We start from the raw sequence: 12,876 nt of genomic DNA on the forward strand, positions 1-12,876 counted from the left end.
GGGCTTTTGCCTGAGGATGGGTTTCTTTTATGTCCGGTTTTCTTTCTCCATCCTTTTATTATTATTATTATGACTGCTCATCCACATCAATATTGGAACTGGCAAATTCAATCCACAACACTTTTCATTAGGCTGTCATTCAATACTACATGTGTGCTTCTCTGTTTTTGTTTTATTTTTTGCTATTTGTTTTTTTGGGTTTTGTGGCCATGCTAACTACTGATATATAGCCTACTAAATAATTTTTCATTCAGGCACGTTTTAAACCTTTCAAGGTTTTGCCATCTTTTCCCGTTCGTTAACGTGCTGGTAGGTTTATATCGATTTTTGTAGTTAGTATCTTTTTCGTCCCGGACGCGTTAATGACGAAAAATAAAATGATTGATTGATTGAATAACTTCTTGACTAAAAAAAGTAAAAATTTGGCAACTCTTTGACTGCTTTTGCACAATGACGTCATGACTCATGACCATTGGCAATGGCTGGAGCGAAGAAATTCCATTTCTTTTCTCTCGTTTTCAGCAAATAGGCCTGGTGCTGTGTAGAGTGGATACTTGCTTGCTGCTTTTTATCTACCGAAATCATATTCAATCTACTGCGAACGCACGTGGCATCAATTCAAAAGATCATCTAGTCTAGTGTGAAGATACAATAAAAAGTACAAAACATGTGCGATCAAACTTGCTTTCCTTGCGTGAAACATTGGAGAAATGTTGAACATGACGTGCTGTTCTGTACCACAACGTTTCATGGACTTGCTGTTATGAATAGTGAGTATGTAGGCATGCTACAAATGTTTTTGGGTAGCGGTATGAGAACTGCAGTGAAACCACAAATGTACAGACCATCTTAGTGTCACTTACTGAGTTCAATATTGTTGTAATTGGATACAAACTAGCTGCTGTATCAACACATTGATTTTAGGTTCAGAAATATCACTTTTTCTGCATTTATAACTTTACAAAATAAGCAGATCAAAGACTGGAGTCAAAAGAAGGTTTCCAATGCAACTTGAATGATGTTTTGCGTTAGACTTCTGAAAACTGATGAAGCATTTTACTGACTTGTTGCTAAGAATAGTTTGCTGCTGTTCACCACATGGTTTGTGTGGGCTAATGAATATTTTCATGACAGATCGCCTTCAACAAGAAATTGGTGGATATCAAAGAGAGGAAAATTTCTATTGGAATCATTCTGCAGTGAGTGGAAGATAAACTTTTCAACTGTTTGTGTCTAGCTCTGCTTTGTTATTTATTTGTTGAAAAACTTATATAGGCTATATAATTATGTTAAAGGTGGTTGATACCATTTGTTCATGTTTTGTATTGGTACCGTATTTCTTTTGCAACAGGAATGATGTTACTATGCGTTATTCTTCTGAATATTATAAAGCTTCTTTGATAACTGACCCTGTTGCTGCTTTTAGAAAAAATCTTGATTTTTTATTTACAGGTTTTTCAATTTTCATATCAGATTAGTCGCACTGAGCTAGTTGAGCACTCTCTTTTGATACCGTACTGCGATTCAGTTATTATGAATCTGGAAAAGATTAATTTTGGTTTTTCTTTGAAAAACATTGCAATTCCAAGTAAAGATCAGTACTTGAAGATGATTATAATATTTAGGCAGTGGCTATTTGACCGGCGCCGGTCTTTGAATCTGAAACACTATTTGACCGGTCATGACGTCACAATACAGTCACTTTTTTCCTTTTCTCTTTCAAAGCAAAAGAAAAGAAGCACCTATATAAATTCTAATTCGATCATTTTATTCAACTCGTTACGTGGCGCGTGCGTTACGTCGCAGGCTCATATACTAGAGGGACTGAGTTCGATACTACCCGGAAGCGTTCCTTATTCTATTATTTTTTTTTTTTTAACTAAATTTTGACCCGAAGTGCATTTTTGTAGTTAATTTTTAATTTGAGTTGTCTACAGCCCAATTTTTTATGTCTTTTCAAATGTGAGTAATAAAGTTAGAGTTTTTTTAATTTGCTGGAATTTGAGAATTTCTCTGGGTAATTTTCCGTTTGGGGCCGTGCTAACGATAGCCTACTACATAATTTGGTGCTCTTCCACAAGACGCCCTGTTGGTCAACCAGACAAAATGATGACGTCACACATTGGAATGGACTATTATGAAGGAGGAAGTGCGGGGTGGAAACGGAACGAAATACACCAGAAGGAAATTGTCTCCCATTCATTCATTTCTTGTTCAATTTCAACAAATTTGCTATTGTTGGAAAGCACAAGCATAGATCTAACCAACTAAATTAGTACCAAGTCCCAAAATACTACTAGCTCCATCTGGTGGCCACCTAAACTTGACCAAATTCAAACCATCACCAAAACTTCATTTTAAATGATAAACAATCTAAATCAAATCTAATTAAAAGAACATGTTACTGTTTGTTGAAGTGCTAACTTTCATTGTTATATCTTATTCAATATGCGCGCAATCGTGGCCACCTAAACTTGACCAAATTCAAACCATTATCAAAAGTTTATTTGGAACGATAAGAACATTAAACGACAGCCAATTAAAAGAACATGTTACTGTTTATTGAAGTGCTAACTTTCATTGTTATATCTTATTCAATATGCGCGCAATCGTTGTTCGAAGACAGCCCCCCAACGAAGCTTTTGCCCAATGCATTTCAATGGCGAATCGATCGTCTTCCAGTTCACGCCCTGCATGTTCACGATAATTAATTGTCTCCCATTTATTCATTTCTTGCTCAATTTAAACAGATTTGCTATCGTTGAAAAGCACAAGCATAGATCTAACCAACTAAATTAATACCAAGTCCCAAAATACTACTAGCTCCATCTGGTGGCCACCTAAACTTGACCAAATTCAAACCATCACCAAAACTTCATTTTAAATGATAAACAATCTAAATCAAATCCAATTAAAAGAACATGTTACTGTTTATTAAAGTGGTAACTTTCATTGTTATATCTCATTCAATATGCGCGCAATCGTTGTTCGAAGACAGCTCCCCAACGAAGCTTTTGCCCAATGCATTTCAATGGCGAATCGATCGTCTTCCAGTTCACGCCCTGCATGTTCACGATAATTAATTGTCTCCCATTTATTCATTTCTTGCTCAATTTCAACAGATTTGCTATCGTTGAAAAGAACAAGCATAGATCTAACCAACTAAATTAATACCAAGTCCCAAAATACTACTAGCTCCATCTGGTGGCTACCTAAACTTGACCAAATTCAAACCATTATCAAAAGTTTATTTGCAATGATAAAAACATTAAACGACAACCAATTAAAAGAACTTGTTACTGTTTATTGAAGGGCTAACTTTCATTTTGACACCTTATTTAATATATGAGCAATCGTTGTTCGAAGACAGCCCCCCAACGAAGCTTTTGCCCAATGCATTTCAATGGCGAATCGATCCTCTTCCAGTTCACGCCCTGCATGTTCACGATAATTAATTGTCTCCCATTTATTCATTTCTTGCTCAATTTCAACAGATTTGCTATCGTTGAAAAGCACAAGCATAGATCTAACCAACTAAGTTAATACCAAGTCCCAAAATACTACTAGCTTCATCTGGTGGCCACCTAAACTTGACCAAATTCAAACCATTATCAAAAGTTTATTTGCAATGATAAAAACATTAAACGACAAACAATTAAAAGAACATGTTACTGTTTATTGAAGTGATAACTTTCATTTTTATACCTTATTTAATATATGAGCAATCGTTGTTCGAAGACAGCCCCCCAACGAAGCTTTTGCCCAATGCATTTCAATGGCGAATCGATCCTCTTCCAGTTCACGCCCTGCGTGATCAATGGTGAATCGATCGTCTTCCAGTTCACGCCCTGCATGTTCACGATAATTAATTGTCTCCCATTTATTCATTTCTAGCTCAATTTCAACAGATTTGCTATCGTTGAAAAGCACAAGCAGGGATCTAACCAACTAAGTTATAACCAAGTCCCAAAATACTACTAGCTCCATCTGGTGGCCACCTAAACTTGACCAAATTCAAACCATTATCAAAAGTTTATTTGGAATGATAAGAACATTAAACGACAGCCAATTAAAAGAACATGTTACTGTTTATTGAAGTGCTAACTTTCATTGTTATATCTTATTCAATATGCGCGCAATCGTTGTTCGAAGACAGCCCCCCAACGAAGCTTTTGCCCAATGCATTTCAATGGCGAATCGATCCTCTTCCAGTTCAAGCCCTGCATGTTCACGATAATTAATTGTCTCCCATTCATTCATTTCTTGCTCAATTTCAACAGATTTGCTATCGTTGAAAAGCACAAGCATAGATCTAACCAACTAAGTTAATACCAAGTCCCAAAATGCTAATAGCTCCATCTAGTGGCCACCTAAACTTGACCACATGCAAACCATCACCAAAACTTCATTTTAAATGATAAACAATTTAAATTAAATCCAATTAAAAGAACATGTTACTGTTTATTGAAGTGCTAACTTTCATTTTTGTATCTTATTCAATATGCGCGCAATCGTTGTTCGAAGACAGCCCCCCAACGAAGCTTTTGCCCAATGCATTTCAATGGCGAATCGATCGTCTTCCAGTTCACGCCCTGCATGTTCACGATAATTAATTGCCTCCCATTTATTCATTTTTTGCTCAATTTCAACAGATTTGCTATCGTTAAAAAGCACAAGCATAGATCTAACCAACTAAATTAATACCAAGTCCCAAAATACTACTAGCTCCATCTGGTGGCCACCTAAACTTGACCAAATTCAAACCATTATCAAAAGTTTATTTGGAAGGATAGGAACATTAAACGACAGCCATTTAAAAGAACATGTTACTGTTTATTGAAGTGCTAACTTTCATTTTTGTATCTTATTCAATATGCGCGCAATCGTTGTTCGAAGACAGCCCCCCAACGAAGCTTTTGCCCAATGCATTTCAATAGCGAATCGATCCTCTTCCAGTTCACGCCCTGCATGTTCACGATAATTAATTGTCTCCCATTTATTCATTTTTTGCTCAATTTCAACAGATTTGCTATCGTTAAAAAGCACAAGCATAGATCTAACCAACTAAATTAATACCAAGTCCCAAAATACTACTAGCTCTATCTGGTGGCCACCTAAACTTGACCAAATTTAAACCATCACCAAAACTTCATTTTAAATGATAAACAATCTAAATCAAATCCAGTTAAAAGAACATGTTACTGTTTATTAAAGTGGTAACTTTCATTGTTATATCTTATTTAATATGCGCGCAATCGTTGTTCGAAGACAGCCCCCCAACGAAGCTTTTGCCCAATGCATTTCAATGGCGAATCGATCCTCTTCCAGTTCACGCCCTGCATGTTCACGATAATTAATTGTCTCCCATTTATTCATTTCTTGCTCAATTTCAACAGATTTGCTATCGTTGAAAAGCACAAGCATAGATCTAACCAACTAAATTAATACCAAGTCCCAAAATACTACTAGCTCCATCTGGTGGCCACCTAAACTTGACCAAATTCAAACCATCACCAAAACTTCATTTTAAATGATAAACAATCTAAATTAAATCCAATTAAAAGAACATGTTACTGTTGATTGAAGTGCTAACTTTCATTGTTATATCTTATTTAATATGCGCGCAATCGTTGTTCGAAGACAGCCCCCCAACGAAGATTTTGCCCAATGCATTTCAATCGCGAATCGATCCTCTTCCAGTTCACGCCCTGCGTGTTCACGATAATTAATTGTCTCCCACTTATTCATTTCTTGCTCAATTTCAACAGATTTGCTATCGTTGAAAAGCACAAGAATAGATCTAACCAACTAAATTAATACTAAGTCCCAAAATACTACTAGCTCCATCTGGTGGCCACCTAAACTTGACCAAATTCAAACCATTATCAAAAGTTTATTTGCAATGATAAAAACATTAAACGACAAACAATTAAAAGAACATGTTACTGTTTATTGAAGTGCTAACTTTCATTTTTATACCTTATTTAATATATGAGCAATCGTTGTTCGAAGACAGCCCCCCAACGAAGCTTTTGCCCAATGCATTTCAATGGCGAATCGATCCTCTTCCAGTTCACGCCCTGCGTGATCAATGGTGAATCGATCGTCTTCCAGTTCACGCCCTGCATGTTCACGATAATTAATTGTCTCCCATTTATTCATTTCTAGCTCAATTTCAACAGATTTGCTATCGTTGAAAAGCACAAGCATAGATCTAACCAACTAAGTTATAACCAAGTCCCAAAATACTACTAGCTCCATCTGGTGGCCACCTAAACTTGACCAAAATCAAACCATTATCAAAAGTTTATTTGCAATGATAAAAACATTAAACGACAACCAATTAAAAGAACATGTTACTGTTTATTGAAGTGCTAACTTTCATTTTTATACCCTAATTAATATATGAGCAATCGTTGTTCGAAGACAGTCCCCCAACGAAGCTTTTGCCCAATGCATTTCAATGGCGAATCGTTCGTCTTCCAGTTCACGCCCTGCGTGATCAATAGCGAATCGATCGTCTTCCAGTTCAAGCCCTGCATGTTCACGATAATTAATTGTCTCCCATTCATTCATTTCTTGCTCAATTTCAACAGATTTGCTATCGTTGAAAAGCACAAGCATAGATCTAACCAACTAAGTTAATACCAAGTCCCAAAATGCTAATAGCTCCATCTAGTGGCCACCTAAACTTGACCACATGCAAACCATCACCAAAACTTCATTTTAAATGATAAACAATCTAAATTAAATCCAATTAAAAGAACATGTTACTGTTTATTGAAGGGCTAACTTTCATTTTTGTATCTTATTCAATATGCGCGCAATCGTTGTTCGAAGACAGCCCCCCAACGAAGCTTTTGCCCAATGCATTTCAATGGCGAATCGATCGTCTTCCAGTTCACGCCCTGCATGTTCACGATAATTAATTGTCTCCCATTTATTCATTTTTTGCTCAATTTCAACAGATTTGCTATCGTTAAAAAGCACAAGCATAGATCTAACCAACTAAATTAATACCAAGTCCCAAAATACTACTAGCTCCATCTGGTGGCCACCTAAACTTGACCAAATTCAAACCATTATCAAAAGTTTATTTGCAATGATAAAAACATTAAACGACAACCAATTAAAAGAACTTGTTACTGTTTATTGAAGGGCTAACTTTCATTTTGACACCTTATTTAATATATGAGCAATCGTTGTTCGAAGACAGCCCCCCAACGAAGCTTTTGCCCAATGCATTTCAATGGCGAATCGATCCTCTTCCAGTTCACGCCCTGCATGTTCACGATAATTAATTGTCTCCCATTTATTCATTTCTTGCTCAATTTCAACAGATTTGCTATCGTTGAAAAGCACAAGCATAGATCTAACCAACTAAGTTAATACCAAGTCCCAAAATACTACTAGCTTCATCTGGTGGCCACCTAAACTTGACCAAATTCAAACCATTATCAAAAGTTTATTTGCAATGATAAAAACATTAAACGACAAACAATTAAAAGAACATGTTACTGTTTATTGAAGTGATAACTTTCATTTTTATACCTTATTTAATATATGAGCAATCGTTGTTCGAAGACAGCCCCCCAACGAAGCTTTTGCCCAATGCATTTCAATGGCGAATCGATCCTCTTCCAGTTCACGCCCTGCGTGATCAATGGTGAATCGATCGTCTTCCAGTTCACGCCCTGCATGTTCACGATAATTAATTGTCTCCCATTTATTCATTTCTAGCTCAATTTCAACAGATTTGCTATCGTTGAAAAGCACAAGCAGGGATCTAACCAACTAAGTTATAACCAAGTCCCAAAATACTACTAGCTCCATCTGGTGGCCACCTAAACTTGACCAAATTCAAACCATTATCAAAAGTTTATTTGGAATGATAAGAACATTAAACGACAGCCAATTAAAAGAACATGTTACTGTTTATTGAAGTGCTAACTTTCATTGTTATATCTTATTCAATATGCGCGCAATCGTTGTTCGAAGACAGCCCCCCAACGAAGCTTTTGCCCAATGCATTTCAATGGCGAATCGATCCTCTTCCAGTTCAAGCCCTGCATGTTCACGATAATTAATTGTCTCCCATTCATTCATTTCTTGCTCAATTTCAACAGATTTGCTATCGTTGAAAAGCACAAGCATAGATCTAACCAACTAAGTTAATACCAAGTCCCAAAATGCTAATAGCTCCATCTAGTGGCCACCTAAACTTGACCACATGCAAACCATCACCAAAACTTCATTTTAAATGATAAACAATTTAAATTAAATCCAATTAAAAGAACATGTTACTGTTTATTGAAGTGCTAACTTTCATTTTTGTATCTTATTCAATATGCGCGCAATCGTTGTTCGAAGACAGCCCCCCAACGAAGCTTTTGCCCAATGCATTTCAATGGCGAATCGATCGTCTTCCAGTTCACGCCCTGCATGTTCACGATAATTAATTGCCTCCCATTTATTCATTTTTTGCTCAATTTCAACAGATTTGCTATCGTTAAAAAGCACAAGCATAGATCTAACCAACTAAATTAATACCAAGTCCCAAAATACTACTAGCTCCATCTGGTGGCCACCTAAACTTGACCAAATTCAAACCATTATCAAAAGTTTATTTGGAAGGATAGGAACATTAAACGACAGCCATTTAAAAGAACATGTTACTGTTTATTGAAGTGCTAACTTTCATTTTTGTATCTTATTCAATATGCGCGCAATCGTTGTTCGAAGACAGCCCCCCAACGAAGCTTTTGCCCAATGCATTTCAATAGCGAATCGATCCTCTTCCAGTTCACGCCCTGCATGTTCACGATAATTAATTGTCTCCCATTTATTCATTTTTTGCTCAATTTCAACAGATTTGCTATCGTTAAAAAGCACAAGCATAGATCTAACCAACTAAATTAATACCAAGTCCCAAAATACTACTAGCTCTATCTGGTGGCCACCTAAACTTGACCAAATTTAAACCATCACCAAAACTTCATTTTAAATGATAAACAATCTAAATCAAATCCAGTTAAAAGAACATGTTACTGTTTATTAAAGTGGTAACTTTCATTGTTATATCTTATTTAATATGCGCGCAATCGTTGTTCGAAGACAGCCCCCCAACGAAGCTTTTGCCCAATGCATTTCAATGGCGAATCGATCCTCTTCCAGTTCACGCCCTGCATGTTCACGATAATTAATTGTCTCCCATTTATTCATTTCTTGCTCAATTTCAACAGATTTGCTATCGTTGAAAAGCACAAGCATAGATCTAACCAACTAAATTAATACCAAGTCCCAAAATACTACTAGCTCCATCTGGTGGCCACCTAAACTTGACCAAATTCAAACCATCACCAAAACTTCATTTTAAATGATAAACAATCTAAATTAAATCCAATTAAAAGAACATGTTACTGTTGATTGAAGTGCTAACTTTCATTGTTATATCTTATTTAATATGCGCGCAATCGTTGTTTGAAGACAGCCCCCCAACGAAGATTTTGCCCAATGCATTTCAATCGCGAATCGATCCTCTTCCAGTTCACGCCCTGCGTGTTCACGATAATTAATTGTCTCCCACTTATTCATTTCTTGCTCAATTTCAACAGATTTGCTATCGTTGAAAAGCACAAGAATAGATCTAACCAACTAAATTAATACTAAGTCCCAAAATACTACTAGCTCCATCTGGTGGCCACCTAAACTTGACCAAATTCAAACCATTATCAAAAGTTTATTTGCAATGATAAAAACATTAAACGACAAACAATTAAAAGAACATGTTACTGTTTATTGAAGTGCTAACTTTCATTTTTATACCTTATTTAATATATGAGCAATCGTTGTTCGAAGACAGCCCCCCAACGAAGCTTTTGCCCAATGCATTTCAATGGCGAATCGATCCTCTTCCAGTTCACGCCCTGCGTGATCAATGGTGAATCGATCGTCTTCCAGTTCACGCCCTGCATGTTCACGATAATTAATTGTCTCCCATTTATTCATTTCTAGCTCAATTTCAACAGATTTGCTATCGTTGAAAAGCACAAGCATAGATCTAACCAACTAAGTTATAACCAAGTCCCAAAATACTACTAGCTCCATCTGGTGGCCACCTAAACTTGACCAAAATCAAACCATTATCAAAAGTTTATTTGCAATGATAAAAACATTAAACGACAACCAATTAAAAGAACATGTTACTGTTTATTGAAGTGCTAACTTTCATTTTTATACCCTAATTAATATATGAGCAATCGTTGTTCGAAGACAGTCCCCCAACGAAGCTTTTGCCCAATGCATTTCAATGGCGAATCGTTCGTCTTCCAGTTCACGCCCTGCGTGATCAATAGCGAATCGATCGTCTTCCAGTTCAAGCCCTGCATGTTCACGATAATTAATTGTCTCCCATTCATTCATTTCTTGCTCAATTTCAACAGATTTGCTATCGTTGAAAAGCACAAGCATAGATCTAACCAACTAAGTTAATACCAAGTCCCAAAATGCTAATAGCTCCATCTAGTGGCCACCTAAACTTGACCACATGCAAACCATCACCAAAACTTCATTTTAAATGATAAACAATCTAAATTAAATCCAATTAAAAGAACATGTTACTGTTTATTGAAGGGCTAACTTTCATTTTTGTATCTTATTCAATATGCGCGCAATCGTTGTTCGAAGACAGCCCCCCAACGAAGCTTTTGCCCAATGCATTTAAATGGCGAATCGATCGTCTTCCAGTTCACGCCCTGCATGTTCACGATAATTAATTGTCTCCCATTTATTCATTTTTTGCTCAATTTCAACAGATTTGCTATCGTTAAAAAGCACAAGCATAGATCTAACCAACTAAATTAATACCAAGTCCCAAAATACTACTAGCTCCATCTGGTGGCCACCTAAACTTGACCAAATTCAAACCATTATCAAAAGTTTATTTGGAAGGATAGGAACATTAAACGACAGCCATTTAAAAGAACATGTTACTGTTTATTGAAGTGATAACTTTCATTTTTGTATCTTATTCAATATGCGCGCAATCGTTGTTCGAAGACAGCCCCCCAACAAAGCTTTTGCCCAATGCATTTCAATAGCGAATCGATCCTCTTCCAGTTCACGCCCTGCATGTTCACGATAATTAATTGTCTCCCATTTATTCATTTTTTGCTCAATTTCAACAGATTTGCTATCGTTAAAAAGCACAAGCATAGATCTAACCAACTAAATTAATACCAAGTCCCAAAATACTACTAGCTCCATCTGGTGGCCACCTAAACTTGACCAAATTCAAACCATTATCAAAAGTTTATTTGGAAGGATAGGAACATTAAACGACAGCCATTTAAAAGAACATGTTACTGTTTATTGAAGTGCTAACTTTCATTTTTGTATCTTATTCAATATGCGCGCAATCGTTGTTCGAAGACAGCCCCCCAACGAAGCTTTTGCACAATGCATTTCAATTACGAATCGATCGTCTTTCTGGATTCACATTGCGTGATCGCGATAATTAATTGTGTCCCATTTATATTGAAAAAATGCTAAAGTCATAGAAAGTATTAGGATCAGGCACACAAATAGCCTAGTTGGTGGTGTGATGGCTTGTCCGAATCAAGTAATGTAACAAACACTGATCAATAGGAAAGCGATGTGTGCTCTAGAGCGGTGTAGAACTTTGATCCTTTGGGAGGTCGTGGAAGAATTCTTGTCACTCGGCCCTCAGTCGACATCTATTGGAAAAGCTCGGTTGAGGAAGCAAGTGATGTCAGCTCCAAGTGCAGGAGCCAGAAAATTGTTCCTATTTGGATGGAGAAACCTCTGCAAATAATAAAAAGCAACAACAACCAGCGAGACAGTGGGTGCGGATACTTATGTTTTGTTCAATGCTTAGCCAAGAAATTTTTTCGCAACACATAGGCTAAGCCTAATAAACCTAGGCTTAAATATGGATCAAAGGTAAGTAACGAAACCGTAATGAAATGACTTGGGCTTGCATTCTCGTGTTCTTTCATTACCACACGAAGTCTTTTTCCCAAAGGCATCCGTGTGTGTAAACAAAATGATTCATAGGTCCAAACCTTAAACGTTAACACACAAAAATCATGTTACAAACGTAAGTTAAAAAAATTATTTTGTTTCATGTGACATTGCACTTTTTTTAGCCTAGTTTGTTTGTTATAGAATAAATATCACAAAGTAGGCTATGTGGGCAGCAACTCTTTTTTATCATTAGTTAGCCCTGAAAAGGGCTGTTTTTTTTTTTTTTTGGCAAATGGACGATGTGGCGGCTACAGTAAGGGGTAGGACTCCCTTATGGCGCGGAGAACTTCCGGAAAATGTCGTCCCCGTGGAAACTGATGTCGCCACATAAATTCATCAAGATACTCAGGTATCATGGGCCTTGTGGTGCCACCCATTCTTTTAAATTTCCGTTTACAATTCAGCCACAGGTTTTCAATGTGGTTCGTATGAACCCCTGTGGCCGAAACATAATGATGGTGATGGTTGACCGTTTGGTGGCGATATCCAAGATCTAAAAAATACGAAAGCAACTTTAAATAAATTTCAGCCTAAAATGCTTGCTGCAACGGTTTCCAAATAGAAATAACAAAAACATGTTAAATTGTTAAATTTATTTTTAATGGATGCATAATTGTTTTGGCATGAGCCATCGTGCTTTTTGAAAAGGAGCTGTGCAGTTAAGTGGCGAGGTCAGTTGATTTTTTTTTCTGCTCCCAAAGTAACTTTAAATGGTTAATTGTTGTTAACAGTTTCTACACTATGAATAAGTTGTATCAAGTGGGACCTGGCATGACAGTTTAAGCCAAATGGTTGGGTCTGATGCTATCACAACAGAAAAGTACACATTGT

At 36.7% G+C, this 12,876-nt stretch overlaps 1 long non-coding RNA gene across 7 annotated transcripts in view; it reads left to right on the forward strand.

Annotated features, from left to right (window-relative positions):
- Positions 1 to 495: 495 nt before the first annotated feature.
- Positions 496 to 12,876, forward strand: part of LOC145787809 (uncharacterized) — a 31,744-nt gene continuing 19,363 nt past the window's right edge. For all 7 annotated transcript variants that reach the window (XR_014291451.1, XR_014291452.1, XR_014291447.1 and 4 more), the window contains exons 1-2: positions 496 to 770; positions 1,135 to 1,199. This is a non-coding gene — a long non-coding RNA (uncharacterized LOC145787809). The remainder of the gene's footprint in view (positions 771 to 1,134; positions 1,200 to 12,876) is intronic.

The sequence above is a fragment of the Aplidium turbinatum genome, chromosome 18 (assembly GCF_918807975.1).
Source record: "Aplidium turbinatum chromosome 18, kaAplTurb1.1, whole genome shotgun sequence".
Classification (NCBI taxonomy): Eukaryota; Metazoa; Chordata; class Ascidiacea; order Aplousobranchia; family Polyclinidae; genus Aplidium; species Aplidium turbinatum.